Raw genomic sequence first — 27,250 nt, 5'->3', positions numbered from 1 at the left:
TGCAGGAGACTCTGGAGACATGGGTTCCATCCCTGGGTCGGGAAGATCCCCTGGAGAAGGAAATGGCAACCCACCCTAGTATTCTTGCCTGGGAAATCCCATGGACAGAAAAGCCTGCCATTTCGTACTCCAGGGGAACTTCAGGGTCGGGAAGATCCCCTGGAGAAGGAAATGGCAACCCCCTCTAGTATTCTTGCCTGGGAAATCCCATGGACAGAGAAGCCTGCCATTTCCTACTCCAGGGGAACTTCAGGCCTGAAGTTGTTATCCATCTGGGTCTAATCAGTCTCTGGGGATCTCACAAATTGCTGGATAGTGGGTAATGGGGCTGGAGGGCTTCCCAGGTGGCACTAGAGGTAAAGAATCCACCTGCCAATGAAGGATATGCAAGAGACACGTGTTTGATCCCTGGGTTAGGAAGTTCCCCTGGAGTAGGAAATGACAACCCACTTCAGTATTATTGCTTGACAAGTTCCATGGATGGAAGAGCCTGGTGGGCTACAATCCATGGGGCCGCAGAGGGTCGGACATGACTGAGAGACTAAGCAGCAAAAATGGGACTGGAAGCCTTAAACCATACAACTTTCTAGGTCTAATCCAAGCCCTGCATTATGTTGATGAGAAAGAATTTGAAACAAATTTAGAATCCAGGTGTTCTGCCTTGGGGTCCATGTCAGTGCCTGCTATATCAGGGGTCCCCAAATGGCAATGATCTCAATCACCTGGGTGCTTATTAAGCATGCAGATTCCTGGGCCACTTCTATGAGACTCTGGTTTTAATAAGTACTCTGAGTCAGCACTGTACAATCACTATATAATGTGAGCCATATGTGCAAGCTAAATTTTTCTAGTGATCACATACAAAAAGTAAAAAAGGACAAGTGACATTTTAGTAACATTTTACTTAATCTAGTATAGCCAATTTATCATTATATCATATATTATCATTCTAAAAAGTTATTAATGAGGAATAGATAAATTAGGAGATTGGGATTAAACACCCACACTACTATATATATAAAATGGGCTTCTCAGGTGGCTCAGTGGTGAAGAATCTGTCTGCCAATGCAGGAGACACTGGAGACACGGGTTCCATCCCAGGGTCAGGAAGATCCCCTAGAGAAGGAAATGGCAACCCACTCTAGTATTCTTGCCTGGGAAATCCCATGGACAGAGAAGCCTGGTGGGCTATAATCTATGGGGTTGCAAGAGTTGGACATGCTTTAGTGACTAAACAACAGCCATATATAAAACAGATAACCATCAACGATATATTGTATAGCACAGGGAACTATGCTCCTGTACTACAGGAGTATACTCCAAGCAGGGAAGTTTACATGTCTTGTGAAAACCTGTAAGGGGAAAGAATCAGAGAAAGAACATGTATATATATATATATATATAATCACTGAATCACTTTGCTATGCAGCTGAAACTAGCATAACATTGTAAATCAACTATACTTCAATAAAAAAAAATACCAAAAACGTTATCAATGAGTTATTGGACTCTTTTTTGGTACCTAATCTTTGAGATTTAGTGTGCATTTTATAGCTACAGCACATCTTAATTTGAACCAGCCACATTTCAAGTGTCAAAAGCCACAAGTGGCTAGTGGCTGTCATACAGTACAGTTGCAGATCCATAACTGTTCCTTCCCAGTCATTGGAGCTCTTCATAAACGTATGACTGCCAACCAAAGAAGTCCCGCCCCATTGCTCAATACATTCAAGCATCTAGTGTTGTTAAGTTCAAAATCCAAGCACCGCACCAAGCAAACCATGTTAAACGTTGTGGGCTACAGCACAATTAGAGACAGCGATGTGTATGCACAGCAGATATGCAGCAAACCGTTGGCCTTCGGATGACACAGACATCTGGGAGCCACACGCTCTCACATACCTCTGATCATGTGCGTTTGCACATGTGAACTGTGGTGCAAGCATTGGCAACTATATGTACTGAAGGCATAGGCAGCCAGTGAAGGGTTTCAGTGGAATTTCACCCAGAAGCAGCGGAGAGTTTTTCCAATTCAATCTGTAAACGCAGTTGGGGGATTTTTGCACATGAATCAACTTGTTTGGCTTGACACACCTTCTCTGTGCTCTGTCCCTGTCTCAGGCTCACAAAGGTGCTCTGTGTGTAAATTTGCAGGGAGGTGGTAGGAGGTGCGGAGAAGTTCAAGGTAAACTTTTCTGAAAAATGCATCACCAGGAAGCCAGGGTGGAAATACAGGAAGGGTCCCTTCTCTCAGCCTCCACTCCCCACCATAAGTGCTTTTCAAAGGCTTGAGGGTGGAACAACATTAGAGTTCTGCCTAATAAAATAGATTCATACCTGATGGGGACACATTTCTGTGTATGTGTTAACATCATTAATTTAATGTAATTAGAAATCAATCCATTTTCAAACCTGGACCTCACTCTTTGAAAAGGGTGAGTGGCATCTTCTGAGCCGGTGTGAAGAATATTGAAGGCTGCTGGCCCAATGGTGAAGCAGGAAGACTATCCTTAGAACTGGAGGGGACTGAATCACCCATTAAGGCTATTGTTGGTCTGAATGGGAGGTATTTTGGTGGATGGTTGGGAAAAGCATGTTTCTATCATTTGGATAAATTCAGGGTCTTGAATTTGGCAGAGGAAGTTTGATTTTAAGAACTAGAGCGTGAGTCATCTCCCAGCCCAGGGGTCGAACACGGGTCTCTGGCATTGCATGCGGATTCTTTGCCATCTGAACCACCAGGGAAGTCCAGGTTATCTTCAGTGATCCAGTGATACTTAAATGAGCTGCAAGCTGGGCAAAAAAGAACAAGGGAATAGGCAGATTCCATGGCTAATGGGGCTGGAGACTCTTAGAAGGACTTCTAAGATATATGTTAAATGATGATTTTAAATTTTATTTTAAACATAAAATAGAACCCCTGACCTCCTTTTAAAAGGAGGGTATGATAGGAACCAAGCCTTAGAAAAAAGGAATGTAGCTGGGAGAAGAAGTTCCATGAACTCTTTGGAATCCTGAAGGAAGCCTGGGGACACCCGCACACCATGGAGGAAAGTTCTCAGTGCTGGCGGCTCCCAAGGCAGTGAGGTCGAGGGTGGATGAATCAAAGGAGATGCTCACAGTCGAGCTTCCTGCAGATGGGGCCAGAAACTGCCCAGAAACTGCCCTGAGATTTTTGGCTTCAAAACCACTGCTCAGAGTGTCTTGGGATTAATGTGAAGGCAGTATAGCATCCCAGGTTTTCCCACTTGGGAATGGACGCTCTACCAAGTTGACCACCCCTCCACCTGCAATGCAGATGTAGGGTTCAATCCCTGGGTTGGGAAGATCCCCTGGAGAAGGAAATGGCAACCCACTCCAGTATTCTTGCCTGGAGGATCCCGTGAACAGAGGAGCCTGGCAGGCGACAGCCCATGGGGTCGCAAACAGTCGAGACATAACTTAGTGACTAAAAAAAAAAAAAAACGTTGAGCACGGGGCACTGGGGTTTGAGCAGCCCGAAGCCCTGGAGTCTTGATTTTTATGTATTTATTTATTTTGGGCTATGCTGGGTCTTAGTTGCTGCTCGGGTTTTTCTCTAGTTGCGGCGAGCGAGGGGCTGCTCTCTAGCTGTGGTGCCGGGATTCTCATTGCCAGTGGCTCCTCTTGTTTCCGAGCACAGGCTCTAACGTGTGTGGGCTTCAGCAGTCGCAACGCGCAGGCTCAGTAGCTGCGGCAGGCGGGCCTGGCTGCTCTGCGGCATTCGGGATCTTCCTGGATCAGTGACTGAACCCATGTCCCCTGCACTGACAGGCAGGTTCTTTACCACTGAGCCACCGTGGAAGCCCCAGCCCTGGAGTCTCTTCAAGCATCATCATGTTGCTTCGGTTTTAACTTCTTGGCACGTCACCGTTCAGTGAGTTGTAGCAGGGGCTTCCCAGGTGGCTCAGATAGTAAAGAACCTGCCTGCAGTGTGGGAGATCTGGGTTCGATCCCTGGGTTGGGAAGATCCCCTGGAGAAGGGAATGATAGCCCACTCCAGTATTCTTGGCCTGGAGAATTCCATGAACAGATGAGCCTGGTGGGCTACAGTCCATGGGGTCACAAAGAGTAGGACACGACTGAGTGACTAACACACACGCTGGTCGTAGCAGAGCCTCTGATCCAGTCTAATGTGCCCGGAGTGAAACCTGAGTGTAGAACAACCTGGAGAAGAGACCCTGAGGGCAACAGTAGCAGCCGCATGCTCTGGGGAGGCTCCCTTCCAAGGCGGGTGTGTCCAAGCAGCTGAAACGAGCCATCTCCCCTTCCTTCTGCTGTGCCTGTCCTTCTGGGCTCCAGATGGTCTTGGCTGAGACAGAGAAAAACAGGGGCAGTAAATAGCCTCTTTCAAGAGAGACAATTTACATGTTTTCTGCCAGTGTCCTCTGTTTCTCTCCGTGGACCTTAGAATGGCCTGAGTTCCCTTCTCCTTTTTTGGAAGGGAGATGAAGCTCATGAGCATGCTTTGGAAAATGAAGAGCATTATAGAAGCCCTGGAATTGTTATCTTGCTGACTGGCGTTTGTTTCTTGGGGATTCTTGACTTTTCTCCATGACTAGAGATGCCCCAAAGGCAAACTGTGGCATGAAGGCCTTCCCTGCCACTTGACACCTCCATCTCAGGAAGGCTCGGTCCCCTTAGGAGCACAGATGTCCTGGGGAGCATTTCCAACAGTTGTGAGCACTTGCTTATTGCCTCTAGCCGTCCATCAATCAGGGCAGCTGGTAGTTCTCAGTAGGTTCTAAGCAGTTGTGAAAACTTTGAAAGTCTGTGACCCTTGATATCTACAGTTTTTAACAACAATTAAAAAATATTTGCTTGACAGTGTTGTGTCACTTTCAGGCATACCACACCATGACTATATATATATTTTCAGATTCATTTCCCTAATAGGTTACTACAAAATATTGAGTATAGTTCCCTGTGCTACACAGTAGGTCCTTGTGTGTTTTATACATAGATATTTGCAACATTGAGGAAAGTGCCTGGGGAGGCTTCCTGGGCAGCACAGGCTGTTCTGGAAGCATCTGTGTGGTTCTCCCAGGCTTCCATGGTTTGGCTCCTTGCCTGTGTTTCTAACTGCCTGCTGGACAGTTCCCCTGGGGGTCCCAGTTCCTACAGGTCCCAAATAGATCCCACCTCTTCCAAGTGGTGCTAGTGGTAAAGAATTCTGCCAGTGCAGGAGACCCAAGAAACATGGGTTCAACCCCTGGGTTGGGAAGATGCCCTGGAGAAGGAAATGGCAGCCCACTCTTGGATTCTTGCCTGGAAAATCCCACAGACAGAGGAGCCTGGTGGGCTACAGTCCATAGGGTTGCAAGGAGTCAGATATGACTGAGCACACACACACACCTTCTTCCAAACCTTTTTCTCCTTTCGTGGTAACTCAGATGAACAGCCTCTCAATCCTCCTCTCCATTCTGCCTGGACATACTGGCCCCATATTTGATGCTCACCTGCCCTTAAAACGGGTAGCCACGTCTAGAGGACTAACCTCCACAAGTCTCTTGACTCTGTCTTTCTCTCTCCATTGCCATCTTCGTAGTTGGGGCCAATATGAGGTATGTTAGGCAGAGCTGATATGAAAAATAGATCTCAATGCATAAAGTGATACACAATTCACAGATGGTTGGTTTTTGCTCACCCAATAGTACTGGGTAAGTAAGCTGGTCATGGTGTGACTGTGTGCACAGAGCCATTCCTTCAGAGATTCAGGCTGATGGAGGCTTCGTCATGCCCACTGGATTTTCAAGGATACTCTGAACTCAGTGCCAGCTGGGAAGGAAAAGGCAAAGAAAGGGTGCCCTGGAGCTTGGATGGGAAGATCTGCTGATGAGCCCATCACTTCTGCTCACATCCCATGTGGTCACAGCCAAGGGAAAGGGAGGCGGTAACCTGAACATCACCAGCCCTGCAGGCTTCCTGTTGCCTTCAGAAAAACATCCTTAAGGTGGCAATCAGAGGCCTCCACAATGTGATCTGGTCTACCTGGCCAGCCTATCTTCTGCTCTAAGCCTCCAACAGCCTTGGCCAGCCCTGGCAGGTCCCATGCTTCTCCTGGAATGAGCCATGCATGCTGGCCATCCTGTCTCCCTGCTCTGATCAGGGTGCCCTTCTTTGTCACTCACCATCTGAGTCCTGCTCATCCTTTAAGAGGTTCAAGGGCCACTTTCTTCCTGAAGTCCCATCATGCTGTCCTCAACTGAAAAGGATTCTTTGCTGCTGTCTGCTCCCTGCTCATACAACTTCTCCAAAGCCAGAGGAGAACTATATTGGGTCATGTTTCCTGTTACAACTCCTCGTTCGACCTCTTGCCAGAGTGAAATCTGAGTATTCTGCCCTCCTCTTAATGCAGAATAAGGCCAACACACCAAAGCGCTCATCACCCATTTTTGACCGGTATTTCTAGGCTTCATTTTTTGTTTCTCTTCCCCATGGCCTGGTCTGGGCACGCAAGGAATGCCCCTAAGTCCTTTTACACTTCTGGACTTTTTCTCCTACTGGTTTCTCTGCCTTGGAGGCCGTCATGGCTTCTGCATCACCATGTGAACCTGTGGCTACATTATGTGATGTGTTCCTCGGCCTTTCTTCTATGATGGGTGTCTCCTCCTTGGGTAGAGCCAGTGCTCACCTCTATTCTAGTCTGTTATCCCAACAGATATGAACTTCTTGACAACCAGAACATCCTGATAGGTTTTCTGGAGACTTGATGTGGGCCTGATGTTTGGTGTGTAGAAGGATTGAATTGGATTGAGGGCCAACCCCACCAAGTTCACGCTTGTTGCTGGAGGGCGCTGCCGTCAGATTGCCTGAATCTGATGACAGCACAGTCAAGCCTTCTTGAATGAGCACTTTCTTTTGTCACTTCAGGCCCCTACTAGGATGGCAGGATGCAAGCACATTTTTCATATATCAAAGAGGTAAAAATCTGGGGAAAACCCAAATCACATAATGACATATCAAAGAGAAAAAGAAAAGAATCCTAGGAAAGTATATGTGAGCAATGAAGTTCACATTCTTGAACTTCTTCTTCTTCTTCTTTTTTTTTTTTTTAAAGATTGAAGCATTTCCAAAGAGTACAGCCGTAAGAAACTTGGCCCAGGTGTATTTAATTTTCCAGAACAATATACTGATGATTATCATCTGTGAATTCTTAACCCTTGGAGGCCGACACCTACTGTTTGTTAACCACCCTGAAAGCTTTAGGGTTTTTGCCAAGGCAAGAAAATGTGGGGGGTTAAAGACTGAGGTTCAGTAAACTTAGAAGAAAAGAGCTTGGGGAAGACTTGGAGTTGGTTCAGGTAGAGGAGATGGAGCAATCCAGGTGGGGTCTTCAGAAAGGGTAAGAGAGTTGGATGCATGACAGCACCTTGCATATTTCATGGGATTAAGGTTTTGAACATTTTCTAAATCATCTAATCTGGGGCAAGAGAAGCATTTCATTTTTATTTAAAGCTTGAGTTTAGAATGCTGTTGTTCTTTTTGCAATGTGAGTTCAGAATATCATGTATGTTCTTTCAAGTTGAAGTTTTTACAGGAAACAAAGAAATAAGTTTGAACTCTAGGGCTGGAAAGAAGAGTCCAATAGCTTTTGGGGAAGACATCAGTCTTTCAGCAGGAGGGTTATATCCTTGCATTGCTGAGTTTCAGTTCCCACAAGATGCATCAAGAAAGCTTGGTTTTAAACAAAGGCTCACATGTGAGAACAACGCTCATATCTTTGTTTTTTATTTTCAAATGAACAAGGAGTAATTTTCCAAACAGAAAAAAGTACATGACTGGAGTCCTTTTAGCATTTAGGCAAATATCCTCTGGCAGCTCACAGCTGGGACACAGATCTAGTAGCTGTTCTCAGCCGAGGAATTCTGTGTGGTTGGGCAGGACACACCTCTTCCCATCTTCCTTCTAAAACATGATGTGGCTTTTGCCACACGTCAAAAAACCCCGGGTCTAGTCTCACTTCCTCAGACATCTTGAGGAAAGGCTGAGAACTGTTTTTTTTGCCCCAGTTAGTTGGAAATTTCCAATAGTATTTAAGATGGTGGAGGGGTTGCATAAAAGATACAAAATGTATGGATATTTGTGAGATCTCCTTATTCGTTTTGCAAAACTGTAGATGGGCCCAGTTTCTATCTTATATTCTTTGGCACATTTACATCTTGTCCTAAAAGCTCTAGAATGTTTTGGAATGACATCTGCCTGCTTTCTTTCTCTCATCACCACCCCCATCACTGTCCCTCCCTTTGAAACTCAAGAGTCTCAGGATGGTGATACGAGAAGATGCCTAAATATTTGTACCCTCTCTTTCTACAGAATTTTCTAGAAATATCAAAGGCTAGGCTCTTTGTAGCATTGCTGTAGGACTCTGATCTGTTGTGTAGGAGCTCTTTTGCTGTCTCTAGCGATGCGCTGGGATTTAGTCCTGTTAGGTGCTCGCTGTCTCTATCTTCATCCAGCACCATGAAAGAAACTGTTGGGTGGAAATGAGCGACCTTTTGTCTCTGAAAACTGAATTTTTGTGTCTTAGCTGATGGAGCCGGAATTATTCCATGGTGAGTTTTTCTATGGTGGGAAATATAAATCTCTTGCCTGTGACAAGTGAATTTGAGGGATGGTTGGTTGGAGAGCTTAGCTATTGTACGGAGTCTTAGTCTGAGGCACAGGAGGAAGAGAGACAGAGAGAGGAGAGGTACTCCTTAGATATTTGTTTCAGTTGGGAAATAATGACATTTTATATGCAGAATCTGATATTTACCATACATGGTGCTTTTTGCCCAGAAGGTTCTCAGAAGAATGCATTCTTTTTCTCCTTCTTATCCACACCCACCAGTGATAATCAACACCACTTGGGTGATTCTGGAAGCTAGTCTAAACCAGCTACACTACTTAATAGTTGTGGGGATGGGTAGAAGAATAGTTTCTTCATTGAAAACTATTAGAGGAATTTATAGGCTGTCAGGGTGTAATCAGCCATGAAAGATATTGGCAAGGGCGTGAAACTGACATTCTTCTCTCATCTTTTAACCTTGCCTCTCCCCATAACCGGCACATCTTCTCCGCATCTCGGTATCGGGGTCTCGTTGGTCTGCTCTTTGAATCTCTGCTCCGGCTTTGTTGTCCCGAAACCTACTCTGTTGTCCTTTCATTTGTGTTTCTGTGAGTTCTGTTGATGGGTCCTTCTCCACATGGTACTACATTTTTTTCTCCAACCTTCATTTACAAGATATGGATCCATCTGAGCAATTATACCAGACAGACTTTCTGCCATTTTGCGTCTGTTCTTGCAAGGGTGTATATGATTAAAGGTCTGAGAACATATTTTATCAGTTACTGGCTATAGAACATCATTTGGCCCAGTTAGAAGTTATAAGCTCTATTTAAAAGAATAGGTTTATTTACCTACATATATATTTGAAATATATATCTTTGGGGGATAAAGGTTACTTTGAAATTTGAGGTTCAATTGTCATGAGTTTTTTTAGGTAACTCACTTTGAATAAAACTAACAGCGTGTGGAGAATTATGATTATTTGTTTCTTTTTGCAGGAATGCTGCTCATAGAAAATAAGTTCCCAGAGGGGAGGGGTTATAGCTCATGGATATTTACACCACCCCTTGTAAGAGTACCTGTTCTTAGTAGGCACTGGAATGAATACTTTAGAAATAATAATAGTTTCACAGTTTCTCAAAAAGTTATATGTAGAATTACCATGTGATCCAGCAATTTCACTGCTAGGTTTATAGCCCAAAGAGTTGAAAACAGGTACTCAAATACATGTACATGGACATTCATGTCAGCACTATTCAGGTTAGCCAAAAGGGGAAAATAACACAAACACCATCAATGGATGAACAGATAAACAAATTGTGATATACAGTAGAATATTATTCAACCTTAAAAATGAATGGAATATTGATATACACTACAATATGAATGAATCTTGAAAACATTATACTAAGTGAAAGAAGCTAGACACAAAAAGTCATGTATTATTTTGTTTATATGATACAGTCCATCCAGGCTGGATAAAACCATAGAAGCAGAAGGCAGATTAGTGGTTGTTGGAGCAGGGAGAGGAGGGAATTAGAGAGATAACTGCTTAATGAGTATGGGGTTTTTGTGGGGGTCATGAAAATGTTTTGGATGTAGAGGGAAGTGGTTGCACAACATTGTAACCATGACTAATTGCCACTGAATTGTGCACCTTAAAAATGGCTAATTTTATGCTATGTGAATTTCCCTTTAATAAAAATAAATAACCACAGCAAACACCCACTGAGCAGTTGCTATGAAGCTGGCACCCTATTAAGCATTTCACATAATTCTCTCATTGAGGCCACATCCCCTCTGCAATGGGTGATGAATTCCTTCCATTTTACGGATAGAGTCCCTGACTGAAGTCCAGAGAAGTTAGGCAACACGTTCTCCTTCTGACAACTTTTCCAGAACCTTGAATTCCCAGGGTTGAATATGGTGACTTGGAGAAACTTGGTTGGAGGTACTGTTAGCTGTTTTTGAACAGCTTCAAGTTTGAAAGAGTGTCTCTCTGCTCCGAATTTGGACAAGGAGAGGTCACTGATTTAGAGGCTGTGCTTCTGTGTTTAAAAGGAATGTTTGCAGTTCTGGGTGGATGCAGAGGTGTGCTTTAGAATTCTTGGGGAATAATAAAATTGAAAAGGCCAGCAAGACTTCCTGCTGGGATCTCATGATTAGAAGTTTCCTGGAGGGGAGGGCATGCAGGGAGGTGTTAGGATGGATGCACAGGATCTTTCAAAGTGGCATTTGGTTCTGAATTCACACTTGACTGGTCTGTCCTCAAGTATCCTTCTGAAATTTTCATTTATAAAATTTTAGCATGTAACCTTATTGAGTCAGTGGCTAGGGATTTAAATATCTTCAAATATGCAGGCTATGGAATATCTGGGTTGACCAGATTTCCCATGTTCTGTCCCCACCCCCCTCCCACCCATGACCTTTTTTTTTTTTTTTTTTGAAGACTTTTCTATTAGGACCTGACTACTTTACTGGGATACTTTTTTCTTTGTTTATTTGCTCCTTCCCTCCCACCCTCACTCATTCATTCATTTATTATCTCACTCATTTATTCACTTGCTCATCGACTCTCACCTACTAGCTCACATATTCTTCGGTTCATTCTCTCCTTGACTGATTCATTCACTTAATCTATATAAACAAAACATGAAAATGCACTTGTAGAAATGCAAATAGTATGAAAATACATCGAGTTAAACTTGAATGTCTTCATGGGCTGAGCCTCTCAGCTGACTCTCCATCTCAGTCTGCGCCCCATCAGTACCACCTCCTGTTCACAGTTTCTGATTCAGTGTACAAGCTACACGACTTCGTCTAGACATTGATTTTATATATTGATGTATACCGTAAGGGTTTCCCCACGTTTGTATATCATGATCATAACAGATTCCTGTTCTGGAAAGTCTTTTGAAAACAACACCTATTTTATTTTCTGATGTCTACATGTATTTTCAAAGTGTTTAATTGTAACAGAATTTTGCCTGTTACTCTAGACGCTCCATCACTCCCACTAAAAGTAATCACTTTTATGAATTTTATAGTATAAAATTTGTTGCATCTTTATGGTTAATCCAAAGAATACAGCCTTAAACACTATGGGTTTTGCCCATTCAAATAAGTTTTTATATACAAACCTGAAGAACCTGGGCCCTCTGATCTGTGGAGTGTTCCCTAGGCTGGAGTTTGCCGATTGCATGCTCATGGTATAGATCAACATGGTCCTCTGTTCTCTGTCCTCCTATAAATTGGAAGCTAGGATCCAGAGGTCTTACCTCCAAGGTTCAGACCCTGGACTAGAAGATTGTACGTGGTGCTGTGTCTCTTGATCATGTACATGCCCATTTCCCTCTTGCCTTTATTTATTTTTTATTTTGGCTGCACCAGGTCTTCACTGAGGTGCACAGGCTTGGTAGTTGCAGGGTGTGGGCCTAGTTGCTTCTTGATATGTAGAATATTTGTCTCCAGACTAGGGATCGAATCCTCATCCCCTGCTTTGAAAAGTGGATTCTTAACCGCTGGACTACCAGGGAAGTCCTTCCCTTGTTTTTGATATGATGTACATTGCCTAGATTTATTTATTCACAGGCCACTGCAGAATTGTGATGTTCTAATTCCACCCTTTTGTTTTTGTTTATCCCACCTATATTAGCTGGGATAATTTTTTAAGGAGATACTGTCTTTCATCTGCTATTTGGTTACCTAATGGTTTAGTTCATATAGGAAAGTATGATAAATGTTTGACACTCTCCTTTCACTTACTTAGTTTTCGAGATAATGCATTAGTTCTTTGCAATCTTTGAAGGTTGACCAGTTAGGCTTTTAAAACATGTCACTCTGTGTATATGTAAATCCCATATACACACTGCTACATATGAAACAGATAACTAGTAAGGACCTACTGTGAAGTGCAGGAAACTCTACCTAATTCTCTAATAACCTATATGGGCAAAGAATCTAAACAAGAGTAGATATACGTATATGTTTTTGGGCTCCAAAATCACTGCAGATGGTGACTGCAGCCATGAAATTAAAAGACGCTTACTCCTTGGAAGGAAAGTTATGACCAACCTAGATAGCATATTGAAAAGCAGAGACATTGCTTTGCCAATAAAGGTCTGTCTAGTCAAGGCTATGGTTTTTCCAGTGGTCGTGTATGGATGTGAGAGTTGGACTGTGAAGAAAGCTGAGCGCCAAAGAATTGATGCTTTTGAACTGTGGTATTGGAGAAGACTCTTGAGAGTCCCTTGGACTGCAAGGAAATCCAACCAGTCCATTCTGAAGGAGATCAGCCCTGGGATTTCTTTGGAAGGAATGATACTAAAGCTGAAACTCCAGTACTTTGGCCACCTCATGCGAAGAGTTGACTCATTGGAAAAGACTCTGATGCTGGGAGGGATTGGGGGCAGGAGGAGAAGGGGACGCCAGAGGATGAGATGGCTGGATGGCATCACTGACTCGATGGACATGATCTGAGTGAACTCTGGGAGTTGGTGATGGACAGGGAGGCCTGGCGTGCTGTGATTCGTGGGGTCACAAAGAGTCGGACACGACTGAGCGACTGAACTGAACTGAACTGATCTACTTTGCTGTACACTTGAAACTAACACAGTATTGAAAGTCAACCATACTCTAATAAAAATTAAAAACCAAACCAAACCAATCCAAGCCAGCAAAAAATGTCATTGTGAGCTCATGGATTTAAACATAGTTGATGAGTTTCAGTCTGTGGCAATTCACATCCTTATACAGGTTTGCATTGTCCCATGTTTGACCCAGAGAAGCTTTTCAAGTTAGGCCTCTATGACTAGTTGTTCTTGTGTCTTCTTGACATGTGTCTAGAACTGGGTTGGTAATCATTTCTAGGCTTTCCCAGTGGGCAGAACTAGGAAAATACATACGTATGTATGTCTCTATCTTTCTACCTACCTATCTACCTATTATCTAAGAGAAAGTGCCTTGAGAATTCACATGGATTTCTTTCTTTTTCAAAATTAATTTTTGTTGGAATATACTTGCTTTATAATATTGTGTTGGTTTCTGCTGTACAGCAAAATGTATCAGCTATACATTTACATACACAGCCGCCCTCCCCCTTTTCAGATTTCCTTTCCATTGAGGTCACCACGCGCATTGAGTAGAGTTCCCTGTGCTACACAGTAGGTTCTCATCAGGTATCTGTTTTATATGTAGTATAAATTGTGTAGACACGTCAATTCCAGTTTTCCAGGTCATTGCCCCTTTCTCCTTTGGTATCCATACATTTGTTCTCTATGTCTCTGTCTCTATTTCCACTTTGCAAAGAAGTTTATCTATATGATTTTTCTAGATTTCACAGCATGCATTAATATATGATATTTGTTTTTCTCTTTCTGATTTACTTCACTGTGTATGACAAACTCTAGGTCTATCCACGTCTCTGCAAATGGCACAATTTCTCCCTTTCTATGGCTTAGTAATATTTCATGGCACATATGTACCACATCTTTTTTATCCATTCCTCTGCTGATGGACATTCATTAATAGGTTGCTTCCAAGTCCTGCCTATTGTAAATAGGAATTCGCACTGATTTCTAATTGAAATTCAAGACGACAGGGTTTGCACTTTGCTGTCTCTCTACTGCATCCATAGCTCCTTAATTTCACACCCCAAACCTTAGTTCTCAAGCACACAGAATTACAGTGGTAGCATTAGAACATCCCATAATTACTCACTTGCTTTATCCCAGAGCACACGCACAAGTCTCTGAATAACAACATAATACTATTACCACCAACTATGATTCCTGAAAATGGTTAAATTCATTTTATCACATTTGCTACTGTCATTCTCCATTTTTTTAATGACTTTCCTATTTCCCGTAGGCAGATCCTTATCTGTATAGTCACAGAGACTACGAAGTCTTCCTTTTAAACTTCATTAAGTTTTGTTCTTCAAGTAATCACATGTTAAAATGCTTACCACCTGCCCTGGGTGCATGCTTATCCCGTCATTTTGGTTGTCTGAAACATGTGCTCTAGTAAACTCCTCAGGAAGAGCTCCAGGGAATTATGTTTTCTGAGATTCTGCAGGACACCAACAGTTTCTCTGCTCTTTATACACGAGGGTGGTCATTATGGCTGAACATATGACAAATCAATGTAATGTTTTACATGTTCCTTTCCAATGTAATGTTTTCCGGATTTTCCTTCGTTCTCAAGGTCACTATTTGGACAATTCACGAAATTTGAATAAAGTCTGCATAATATTGGACAATAATATTGCAAATTTTCTTACTTTGATGATATCTTGATTCATTTTGCCTAGATGTGACTTTCTGCCATATTTCCTTAATTATTAACTGAGGCCTTGTTCCTTTCTTCCACTACTTTCTTTCTTTAGACCCTAATAAAAATGAACAGACTTTTATTATTATTTTGCACTGAGTGTTCCAAGAATTCGATTGGTGATTTCAAAGTAAACAAACAAGGGGCAGATGCAATGGAATTGCATAACTAGATGGGTTTTAGGGTGTATCAACTTTCTTAGGCAAGTTCATTAAAAAACAAGTTTCTCCCCCTCTGTACTCTGTCCTCAGGGACTAGTGTTCTAAAAACAGGGAACCATTTCCCAGTAAAATTAACTCTGGGAAGATGCAATGGAGTTTAGAACCGTTTCACATCTGTGTTATTTTCTTTAAGGCTTATGGAGCTAGACCATTGTGCAGCAGGTACTGGCCGTGGGGGTGGGGGTGGCTCCCTGGTGGACTGTGTTCTTGTCCTGATGTCATGGCCACGGGTGGATGTAAATGCCCTCGTGCTTGGATCTCCTGGTTCCTTTGTCCAAAGTATGCTCATTTTTTCCCACTAGATTGGAAGTTCTTTTATTTTTAATTGATTTTTAATTGTTCTTTATTTTAAGAAATTATTTTTATGTATTTAAAATTTTTTATTTTATATTGGAGTGTAGTTGATTAACAATGTTGTGTTCTTTTCAGTTCTGTACAGCAAAGTGGTTCAGTTTTACATATCCATGTTTCTATTGCAAGTTCTCCATGAAAAGTGGAAGCAGCCCTTAAAGATAGGACACAAATCTTTATCCTCCACAACTCACACATTGGCTGTCTTTGAAGCTTGTTTCTAAGTCAATGGCTTAAAATTAAAAATTGCACTTCTCTATAGACACATGTTACTTAGGTTCCCAGGTCAGCTGGTTGAAATTTGCCAAGGCCGCCATGTTAATTTCTGTAGTGTTGAAGCAGCACTGCAGACTGTAATCACCAGATGTGTCTGTAATTCTAGCAAAGGGTCTCTCAGTTGAGCCACGGAAAGCAACTTCTTAAAGAACCTGTGTGCTGTGTTCACTTGTGTCTGACTCTGGACTGTCACCCACTAGGATTCTCTGTCCATCGAATTTTTTAGGCAAAAATACCTAAGACTATCCCTGCACTAACTGCCCTGGAGTGAAGCTCTTTTCTTACTCCTCTGCTCAAGGGCATGCGCACTCCTTTGTTGTTTAGTTGCTAAATTGTTTTTCGACCCCATGGACTATAGCCCGCCAGGCAAGCATATTGGAGTGGATTGCATTTCCTTCTTTGGGAATCTACCTGACCCAGGGATTGAACTGATGTCTCCTGCATTGGCAGGAAGATTCTTTATCACTGAGCCACCTGGGAAGCAGTACATCCTCCTTCAGTCAGTCAATCAGTTCAGTTCAGTCATTCAGTTGTGTCCAACTCTTTGCGACCCCATGGACTGCAGCACGCCAGGCCTCTCTGTCCATCACCAACTCCCGGAGCCTATTCAAACTCATGTCTGTTGAGTTGGTAATGCCATCCAATCATCTCATCCTCTGTCATCCCCTTCTCCTCCTGATCTTTCCCAGCATCAGGGTCCTTTCCAATGAGTCGGTTCTTTGCATCAGGTGGCCAAAGTATTGGAGTTTCAGCTTCAGCATCAGTCTTTCCAATGAATATTCAGGACTGATTTCCTTTAGGATTGACTGGCTTGATCTCCTTGCAGTCCAAGGGACTCTCAAGAGTCCTCTCCAATACCACAGTTCAAAAGCATCAATTCTTTGGCAATCAGCTTTCTTTTTTAAAAAAATTAATTAATTTATTTTAATTGGAGGCTAATTACTTTATGATATTGTAGTGGTTTTTGCCATACATTGACATGAATCAGCCATGGGTGTACATGTGTCCCCCATCCTGAACCCCCTCCCACTTCCCTCCCCATCCCATCCCTCAGGGTTGTCCCAGTGCATTGGCTTTGAGTGCCCTATTTCATGCATCTAACTTGGACTGGTCATCTATTTCACATATGATAATATACATGTTTCTTTGCTATTCTCTCAAATCATCCCCCCTAGCCTTCTCCCACAGAATCTAAAAGTCTGTTCTTTATGTCTGTGTCTCTTTTGCTGTCTTGCATATAAGGTCATCGTTACCATCTTTCTAAATTCCATATATATGTGTTAGTATACTGTACTGGTATTGTATACTGTATTATACTGTATATAGGTTAGTATACTATATCGACTTACTTCACTCTGTATAATAGGCTACAGCTTCATCCACCTCATTAGAACTGATTCAAATGCATTCTTTTTGATGGCTGAGCAATATTCCATTGTGTATATGAACCACAGCTTTCTTATCCATTCATCTGCCAATGGACATCTAGGTTGCTTCCATGTCCTGGCTATTGTAAACAGTGCTGCGATGAACATTGCGGTACACGTGTCTCTTTCAATTCTGGTTTCCTTGGTGTGTATGCCCAGCAGTGGGATTGCTGGGTCATATGGCAGTTCTATTTCCAGTTTTTTAAGGAATCTCCACACTGTTATCCATAGTGGCTGTACTAGTTTGCATTACCACCAATGGTGTAAGAGGGTTCCCTTTTCTCCACACTCTCCAGCATTTATTGTTTGTAGACTTTTTGATAGCAGCCATTCTGACTGGTGTGAGATGGTACCTCATTGTGGTTTTGATTTGCAGTTCTCTGATGATGAGTGACGTTGAGCATCTTTTCATATGTTTGTTAGCTGTCTGTATGTCTTCTTTGGAGAAATGTCCGTTTAGTTCTTTGGCCTATTTTTTTGATTGGGTTGTTTATTTTCTGGTATCGAGCTGCATGAAGATCATTTTTGTACAGTTCTTCTGTGTATTCTTGCCATCTTTTCTTAGTATTTTCTGCTTTTATTAGGTCCATACCGTTTCTGTCTTTTATTGTGCCCATTTCTGCATGAAATATTCCCTTGGTATCTCTAATTTTCTTGAAGACATCTCTAGTTTTTCCTATTCTTTTGTTTTCCTCTATTTGATTGCATTGATCACTGAGAAAGGCTTTCTTATTTTTCCTTGGTATTCTTTGGAACTCTGCATTCAGAGGGATAGATCTTTCCTTTTCTCCTTTGCCTTTCGCTTCTCTTTTTTTCTCAGCTATTTGAAAGACTTCCTCAGACAACCATTTTGCCTTTTTGCATTTCTTTTTCTTGGGGATGGTTTTGATCACTGCCTGCTGTGCAATGTCATGAACTTCTGTCCATAGTTCTTCAGGCACTCTGTCTCTCAGATCTAATCCCTTGAATCTGTTTGTCACTTCCACTGTATAATCATGAGGGATTTGATTTAGGTCATACCTGAATGATCTAATGATTTTCCCTATTTTCTTTCATTTAAGTCTGAGTTTTGTAATAAGGAGTTCATGATCTAAACTGCAGTTAGCTCCCAGTCTTGTTTTTGCTGACTGTATGCCCCTTGCTGCTGCTGCTGCTAAGTCACTTCAGTCGTGTGCGACTCTGTGCGACCCCATAGACGGCAGCCCACCAGGCTCCCCCGTCCCTGGGACTCGCTCCTTACTGACTACCAAACATATGCCTGCTCTTCAGGAAGCAGTCAAGGCCTTCAACCACATGCTCCATCTCTCCTGTCCCAGTGTGTGCTATTTCTCCCCCTGGACACATGCCGTGTCAAGCTTTGCCTGAACATGCCCCATCCTTCCTCAGTTTCCCACCTTTGCTTACGTTGTTTTTGGCACCCTGAATCAATTCCCATCATTTCCTCCTAAGCATGCCTCTTCTTTGTTGGCTCATCTCATATGCTGCCTCTTCTCCTGATTTCTCCCAACTAGAATGTACCTTTCCCTTCTATTGTACAGCCTCATCCTACTATTATCTTACCTGTCTTATGACATATAATATGATTTTTGAGGGATAATGTTCTTAGACTATTAGCAACCCCTGAGTATCCATGGAGGGTGGAGATCCTTAAGATCTTATCCACCATCCTTAAGATCACCAGTCCAAGTTAGATGCGTAAGACAAGGATCTTATCCACCTCCGAGGCTCTAGCAATGCCTAGCACTGTGCTTGGGGTACAGCGGCTGCTCAGTGACTCCTAAGGGTGTTGAACTGCCTCCCTGCCCCCACCTCATCATCCTTATACTGCAAGGGGGTGGGCTGCATGTGCAGGTGCCAGTGGGAGGTCGGGGGCGGGGGAGCGGTCTGTGTTGCTTTCCAAACATTAATGTCCACAGACAGCTCTAAGTGCTGTCTACCTTTGGCTCAGAGTCAGATATAATAAAACAAAATCAGCCGTTACGACTAATGCTTTTTAACTTTTGTTGTAAGACTCACAAAAGACGCTTGCTATCCCTGACTGGTGTCAGATGCAATAAATATAATTAATCTCTGGAAACACATAGATGGAATTACTTAAGTCATGGCTTAATTCGTTTACAATCTTCTGAATCTCCCAGGCCTAGAGCAGACCACGTGGCCCTCTGCTGCGGGAGGCCCCTCAAACAAGCTCTGTGCCCAGGTGTGGAGGTATGGATGGTGACTCTTTCTGGGCCTTTTCAACTTGAAAGTGGAAGACACTGGGCTCTCCATATCCATCTCTTGGGGAATCACTGAAAAAAAAGTTATCTTTCATTGAAAGGTGACTTCTCTTTTCATCTCCGACTGTGATTTCACATTGAATAGAGTCAAGAGTGGACTTTGCACCCACTTCCCTGAGTGCAAAGTCAATGAGACCACAGTTCTAGAAGTGAGTGGCACTGAGCTCTTTCTCCCAACTTAGTGTCACCAAAGAACCCCTTGCCACGAGTCATCACGTCTTTGGAACTACTGCCATGGGAAAATTGCTGATTTTTATGAGTTGCTGCTGCTGCTGCTAAGTTGCTTCCGTCATGTCCAACTCTGTGCGACCCCATAGATGGCCTCCCACCAGGCTCCCCCGTCCCTGGGATTCTCCAGGCAAGAACACTGGAGTGGGTTGCCATTTCCTTCTCCAATGCATGAAAGTGAAAAGTGAAAGTGAAGTCGCCCAGTCGTGTCCAACTCTTCGCAACCCCATGGACTGCAGCCTACCAGGCTCTTCCGTCCATGGGATTTTCCAGGCAAGAGTACTGGAGTGGGGTGCCAAGCATCATTAGTGTTCATCCAGTCCAAGAGCCCCATTTGGCAAAAAAGAAACCAAGGCATGATGAGCTGCCCTGTCTTGCTGGGGGCCTCATCATGGTTGAGGGTCAGCAACTGGGTACGAACCATCTCTGCTAGGATTTTTACCTCATGTGCTCAGACACTGAGTCATGTCTAACTCTTTGTGACCCCATGAACTGTAGCCTATCAGGCTCCTCTGTCCATGGGCTTCTCCAGGCAGGAACACTGGAGTCAGTTGGCATTTCCTCCTATAGGAGATCTTCCTGACCCGGGGATCAAACCCACATCTCTTATGTTTCCTGCATTGGCAGATGGATTCTTTACCACTAAGGCCACCTGGGAAGCCCATGGGTTTCCTCAAATATCCTTCCAGGTGAGATTCTTTTTATTATTTCATAGATTCCATGATGGAAAGATTTGGTCAACAAGACAATGCAGTCTTGTTGCAATGCAGCCTTTCATGTACTGAACCAGTATTTAAGGCTACTATAGGTCAGGCACTTTCTGTGTACTAGAAATACGATGACGCACAAACACACACTTGCCCTGGTGAATCTTCAGTTTACTGGGTCAATCAGATACTAGACAGGACACTTCGGAGAACTTTGATGCATGTTGGAAAGGGGGAATGTAGGGTTCCTGAACCTCTAAGCAAAGGGCAGGTCTTGGCTGGAGGAATCTGACCTAATTCTAAGTAGAAAGGCCTGGGGTTCAGTGAGAGCTTTCTCTCTGGTTTCTCTCAAGTCCATGCACACGTCTGCTCTGTGCACGTTCAGCTGTGTCTGACTTTTTGTGACCCCGTGGACTGTAACCCACCAGACTCCTCTGTCCTTGGGGTTCTCCAGGTAAGAATACTGGAGTGGGTTGCCATTTCCTCCTCCAGGGTATCTTCCTGGTTCAGGGATTGAACCCACATCTCCTGTGCCTCCTGCACTGCAGGCAGATTCTTTGCCCACTGAGCCACCTGGGAAGCCCTTACTCTAGATACCTTCATAGCCATGCTCTGCGTCTCTCTTCAGCTTCATCTCGCCTGCCTGCATGCTAACATACACCTCAGCATTCTTCTTCTGTTCTTTGCCCAAGCTTTTCTTTATTTTCACACTTTTGCACATCCTGTCGCTTTACTGGAAATGTGAACTGCTTCCAGATCCACTCATAGTTTAGGATTCAGCTTTCAATTTGACCCTCCTGGACTGTTTTGGTTAATGCTCCTATAAGATATCATGGGCTTCTCAGGTGGCGCTAGTGGTAAAGAACCTGCAATCCAATGCAGAAGATGCAGGTTTGATCCCTGGGCCAGGATAATCCCCTGGAGGAGGGTATGGAAACCCACTCCAGTATTCTTGCCTGAAGAATCCTATGGGAAGAGGAAGCTGGTGGGCTACAGTCTATGCATACTCATGGAGTCAGACACAACTGAAGTGACTTAGCACATAAGGTATCATACCTTCTCATGTATGTTTCCACTGGACTTAATAGACATTCGTGTACTTGTGTATTTGGTTACCTGTGTTCTTTGCTAGCCTGAGAGCCTCCAGTGGGGGTCAGAGGGATGCCTTATTTGTCTTACTTGTTCCTCACACAGTCTGGAACTTGTTAGTTACTCCCAAAACATGTTTGTTGTAACAACAGGTAAAGAAATATAGCTTGACTCCAGCCTGGTTCTCTTTTCTGCCTCCTTCTTTTCTATTCCTCTATCCATCTATCCATCTTTCTGTAAATCCATCAGATATTTTTGGGAATCTGCTCTGAGCTTGGCCTTGAGCTTCCGTGTAGTCCAGCAGCAGAGTTCAATAGGCAGTTAGATAAGATAGCTTAGTAGGGTTTTTGATGTTATAGGAGTTGAAAAAAGTGCTCCAGAGCTTTGAGGGAGGGTGGGTCCTTATTTTTCATCTGGGGTAATCTGGGAAGTCTTCACCAAGGTGGTGTTGTTTGAGTCTTGGAAAATGAAGAGATTTGCCCGGTAGGGAAAAGGGGTAGGAAGGGGTTTGCATTGGAGGCAGAAAAAGTCCCTGAGTTGTGGAGAGTAAGAAGTTCAGCGTTCATGAGTGGAGGGTGTGTACCTGTGGAGGGTGTGGGAGTCAGGACAGGGAAGGATGTGTGGGAAGGAGAGAGGAGGGTGAAGGCCTCGTGGAAAACACTCTTGCCTCAATAAACAATATGAGCTTTATTGTGTAAGCCCTGGGGATCCCACTGAGGTTTTTCAGCAGGGAAATTGCCTCTGTTTTGTAGGAAGCTGATGGTACCTCTCTGGGGCCATCATAAGAGAAATTCTACAGATAACGAAGACAGACTCTACAAGAGGGTTTTCAGTGCTGATCTGCCGTGTGGCCCCCTGTTCCTCAGCTGCCTTCTCTTATAGCACCCCCTGGTCTGGGGACACAGGCCATTGCTAGCACAGGACTGAGATCACTGCAGGAGGAAAGAAGACAAGGTTATGGGGGTGACTGGCTCTTTGGCAAGTATTTGTCACCTTTACCTCCGGAGGAATGGCATTTTGGAAGGATAGTGATTGCCAGCCCTTTATGTTACTGATTAGGCACCTCGTTTTCCTTAATAATTCTTATTAGCCAGAGAATTTATCATTTGGCACTGACTTAAAAATATGCTTCCCGAGTCTTATTTCAGAGCCAATGAAAGGATTCATTCTTCCTGGACTCCTCTTGTTGTTATAACAACAATGGTTAATCTCTGCTGACTGATTGGAAGAGGCCATTGAACTTGACAGTAGCAATTACGGAACTGAACGTTTACATCAGGGCACGCACGAGCCATCCAAGTGCCTTCAGCTGCATAATTAACAAGGCCAGCTAAAATTCTACATCATTGTAATAATATTTACTCTGAAAACTCACAATGGGACTAAAGTTTCTATCGCTCTGCTGACATCAAGGAATCTTAAACTTCCTTTTTGATGGGGAGGTTTATGGGGGCCATGCTTTGGCAGCCAAAACACGATTTCTCCAGCAGATGGACTACTAAGGACTGATGTTGGATTAGAGATCATCTGTGCAATTGTTTCTAAACTTGGCTGAATTACAGAATCTGCTGGGGAGCCTAGAAATTTCTGGATTCCTGAGCTCCACCTCTGGGAACTAGGACATTGTCTATATATTAAACACCCAGGTTATTTTTCCAGCTGTGGAGACTGCTGATCTCCTATTGAGGATACGGAGGGCTGTAAGATTGAAGTCCCTTGGGAGATTAAACCAATCCAGGAGTGTTCTCAGTCTCTCTGAGTGGGAGAGATGGATTTTAGGGACTCCCAGGGAACACTCCTATTAATGAAATGCTTTTGTGAAAAAAACTCTCTGTTTTGACTTTATGGGAGGTGCCTTCACAGTGTTTCTAAGACTGGATCCTCTAAGATCCCTTCTAGGAATTCTCTCGGGTACTTGTTAAAAATGCAGATTCCTGGGATCACCTATGGACCCACTGCATCAAAAGCTCTGAGGATGGGGCTCCAGGAATCTGTATTTAAATAAGTCCCTCAGGTGTTCCTGACGCATGTTAAAGTTTGAGAGCCACCGGATTTTATCTGCTTTTGTATCACTCGGCACCTCCCTGTTTGTGGTGGATACTCAGTGCCAACTGTTGACTTCGTGGGAGCTGAAGTGTGCAAACCGGGACACATCCAGTGCTCCAGTGTGCGTTCCTTGTGCCATTCGACTGTTGATAGCCCACTCTTGAGATGCTCTTTGTGCTCATGATTTCCACGTCCATCCCCCCTTCTCTGTATAATCCTTTGTCTTGCTAGATCATCCCTGGACTTACTTCTTTCTTGGTCTCCTCTTCTTCCCTCTGCCTCTCCTGAGCAGGAAACATCTTCTCATTTATTTATTTATTTAGGCTGTACTGAATGGCATGCAGGATCTTAGTTCCCATATTACTTTAGTGACAAAGGTCTGTCTAGTCAAAGCTATGGTTTTTCCAGTGGTCATGTATGGATGTGAGAGCTGGACTATAAAGAAAGCTGAGCGCTGAAGAATTGACACTTTTGAACTGTGGTATTGGAGAAGACTCTTGAGAGTCCCTTGGACTCCAAGGAGATCCAACTAGTCCATCCTAAAGGAAATCAGTCCTGAATATTCATTGAAAGGACTGATGCTGAAGCCGAAACTCCAATACTTTGGCCACTGGATGTAAAGAACTGACTCCTTGGAAAAGACCCTGATGCTGGGAAAGATTGAAGGCAGGAGGAGAAGGGGATGACGGAGGATGGGATGGTTGGATGGCATCACCGACTCATTGGCCATGAGTTTGAGCAAGCTCCGGGAGTTGGTGATGGACAGGGAGGCCTGGCAGGCTGCAGTCCATGGGGTTGCAGTCAGACATGACTGAGCGACTGAACTGAACTGAACTGAATGGTATGCAGGATCTTAGTTCCCTGACTGGGGATTGAACCTGTGCCCCTGTAGGGGAAGCACAGTGTCCTAACCACTGGACTGCCAGGAAAGTCCCCTCACACACCTTCTCTTGATTTCTTTACACAGCATTGATGATTTCTGAATGCCTTTCACCAGTCCAGATGCATTCCCTGAGCTTCACCCCACCTGTACAATCCCTCTGGTACCTGAATTTGGATGACTGAAGCTCATTATCCTCCAACACCCGTACTCTTCCCATGACTTGAGTTGATGGTATTGCCATTCATCCAGTTACCACCCCAGACTCTTCCCATTCACTGTATCTCCAACCATGAACAAACCCTGATGATTTGGGTTACTAAATATAGCTGAGTCAGTTACATCTCAATAAAACTGGAAAAATATACCTGAAATCTACTGTCTCTTTTTTTCTTTTTTTATGCCACTAACTTACCCTTGACTTTCACCATCTCTTCTCTGGGTCTAATGATATCTTTTCTAAGCTAATCTTCCTGCCAGTCTTGTCCTCCCTAATCCACCAAAAGCATTGTCTCCAGAGTGATCTTTTAAACATCTGGCCACAGCACTCCTTGTGATTAAAACCCTTCAGAAATTCTGCCTTGCCTATAGGAGGAGAGTCCCTTCGATAGCAAAGAGATCAAACCAGTCCATCCTAAAGGAAATCAACCCTGAATATTCATTGGAAGGACTGATGCTGAAGCTGAAGCTCCAATACTTTGACTACCTGATGTGAAGAACTGACTCACTGGAGAAGACCCTGATGTTGGGAAAGACTGAAGGCAGGAGGAGAAGGGGACGACAGAGGATGAGATGGTTGGATGGCATCACTGACTCAATGGACATGAATTTGAGCAAACTCCAGGAGATAGTGAGGACAGAGAAGTCTGGTGTGCTGTAGTTCATGAGGTCACAAAAACTTAGCGGACAAAACTTAGCCACTGAGCAACAGGAGGAATCCCTGACTCCTCAGTGGACTGCTCAGGGTCTTCTTCCAGGCTCTGTCTGTTTCTCCACTTGGCATCCATTCATCACTTCCCTCCTCTTTCCCTAGGACTTTACATTCTAGCTGCTTCCTGGTGCCTGGAGGCATTTGTAGAGGAAATTCCCAATACCTGGTATGCCTTTCTGTCATTATATCCTCTCTCCCCGTCTATCCACCACTGATTCCCTAAACATCCTTCTAGATGTAACTCTGCCCCTCTGAAACCTTGGTTGACCCTCAGGAAAGGGTGTGGCCCCCACCGCGTGCACCATCCTACTCCATCCCCACCTCCTCATAAATTGTGTTCACCATTCCCACCTCATCATAAATCTGTGTTCCCCAACCCCACCTCATCATAAATCTGTGTGTGCATGCCTACTGTCCCTCCTTGTCTTGATCCATCTATTACACCCAGTGCTGAGAAATGCGGCTGGTTCTTAGTAGATCCTTAATGAACACTTCTTGGGTGAATGAACAGATGAATTATTCACAGCATCTGACTTTTAGAACCATATATCATGTAAAAATCTATACCTATATTTTAGCCATTCTTCCGATTTATGAAACACATGTCATGAGTTCATGTGCTGGCAGTAGAGTTCATAAAAATAACTATGCATTCTGATTAATTGACTCATATTACCTAATTAATTTACCCATTAAGAGGTCAGCCAGAATCTGGGCATGAAGCAAATATACTGTGGCATGGATCAACATTACAACCAAGTCCCTTAAGAAGTTGATAGGAAGGGGTTTTAAAAAACAACCAAGGTTACTAGGCATTACTTCATCTTTTGCAACATTTTTTTAAAAAACCAAAGGAAACCATATTTCATCCTGGTAAGGAAGAAACATGCTAATAATGGAAAACAAAATTATTCCAATATTTTAGCTAACATCACAGTGTCAACTGTAAGAAGAAGTTTGAGATGCCCAATTGGATCTGTATTTTCTGGGTCTTTCTTTCATCCACTTACAGAATGCCTTGAGTTTCCAGACCCAAAGAAAGGCAAAGAAGAGTGCTGGGGGTGAGACAGGGATGTAGGATGAAGGAAGCAGCATATCAGAGATGCATCCTGGGAAATAATCAGGTTTGAGAACAGCATGCTTAGAATGTGTGAACATGTACTGACTTGTCCTTTAGGCCAGACACGGGGTTTTGCATCTTACGTAACCTGTGCGTGTGTGCATGCTAAGTCGCTTTAGTCATGTTGACTCTTTGCAACCCCATGGACTGTAGCCTGCCAGGGTCCTGTACCCATGGGATTTCTCCAGGCAAGAATACTGGAGTGGGCTGCCATGCCCTCCTTGAGGGGATCTTCTAATTCACTCCTCCACCCTGTGAAGCTATGACAAATTTCTCAATTTTACAGATGTGGGAGCTATTAACTGATTCTTGGCAGCTAAGGAAGTAGCTGGGGAATTAGCAAACATGCACCTGATCAATTTCCTTGTTAAGATTCAGGAGCGATGGTGGTTGGCTTGCCTGAACTCAGCGGGAAGGGCTGCCCTTCGAAATTCCTCTGTCCTCCTGTCTCACAATAGACTGTCCCTTGATTCCCTCAGGACTCATGTCCATCTCTTGGGTTCCTCCTCCTGTGCAGATGGGACAGGTGGCTGTATTGGCCTGCAGAGCTTCCCAGACTGACACAGCGACACTCTCTTTGTAGAAAGGCTCGTTTTCTGCAAACCTCTCTGTCAAGTTCACAGCAGGAGAACTGTGTGTGGCATCTGACCTTAAAATGCCCCCTTCCCTCTGATGCTGCTGGTTCTGGACAGATGTGACTTTCGTGACATCAGAGGCTGGCGTTAGAGTGAGGGGGGTGTTAGGATAGTAGGGCACCAGGGGGTCAGTTTGTCTTATTGCCCAGATGAGGACAGCG

Source organism: Bos indicus x Bos taurus, chromosome 1, assembly GCF_003369695.1.
Source record: "Bos indicus x Bos taurus breed Angus x Brahman F1 hybrid chromosome 1, Bos_hybrid_MaternalHap_v2.0, whole genome shotgun sequence".
Taxonomy (NCBI): Eukaryota; Metazoa; Chordata; class Mammalia; order Artiodactyla; family Bovidae; genus Bos; species Bos indicus x Bos taurus.
This window is presented reverse-complemented; position numbering follows the sequence as displayed.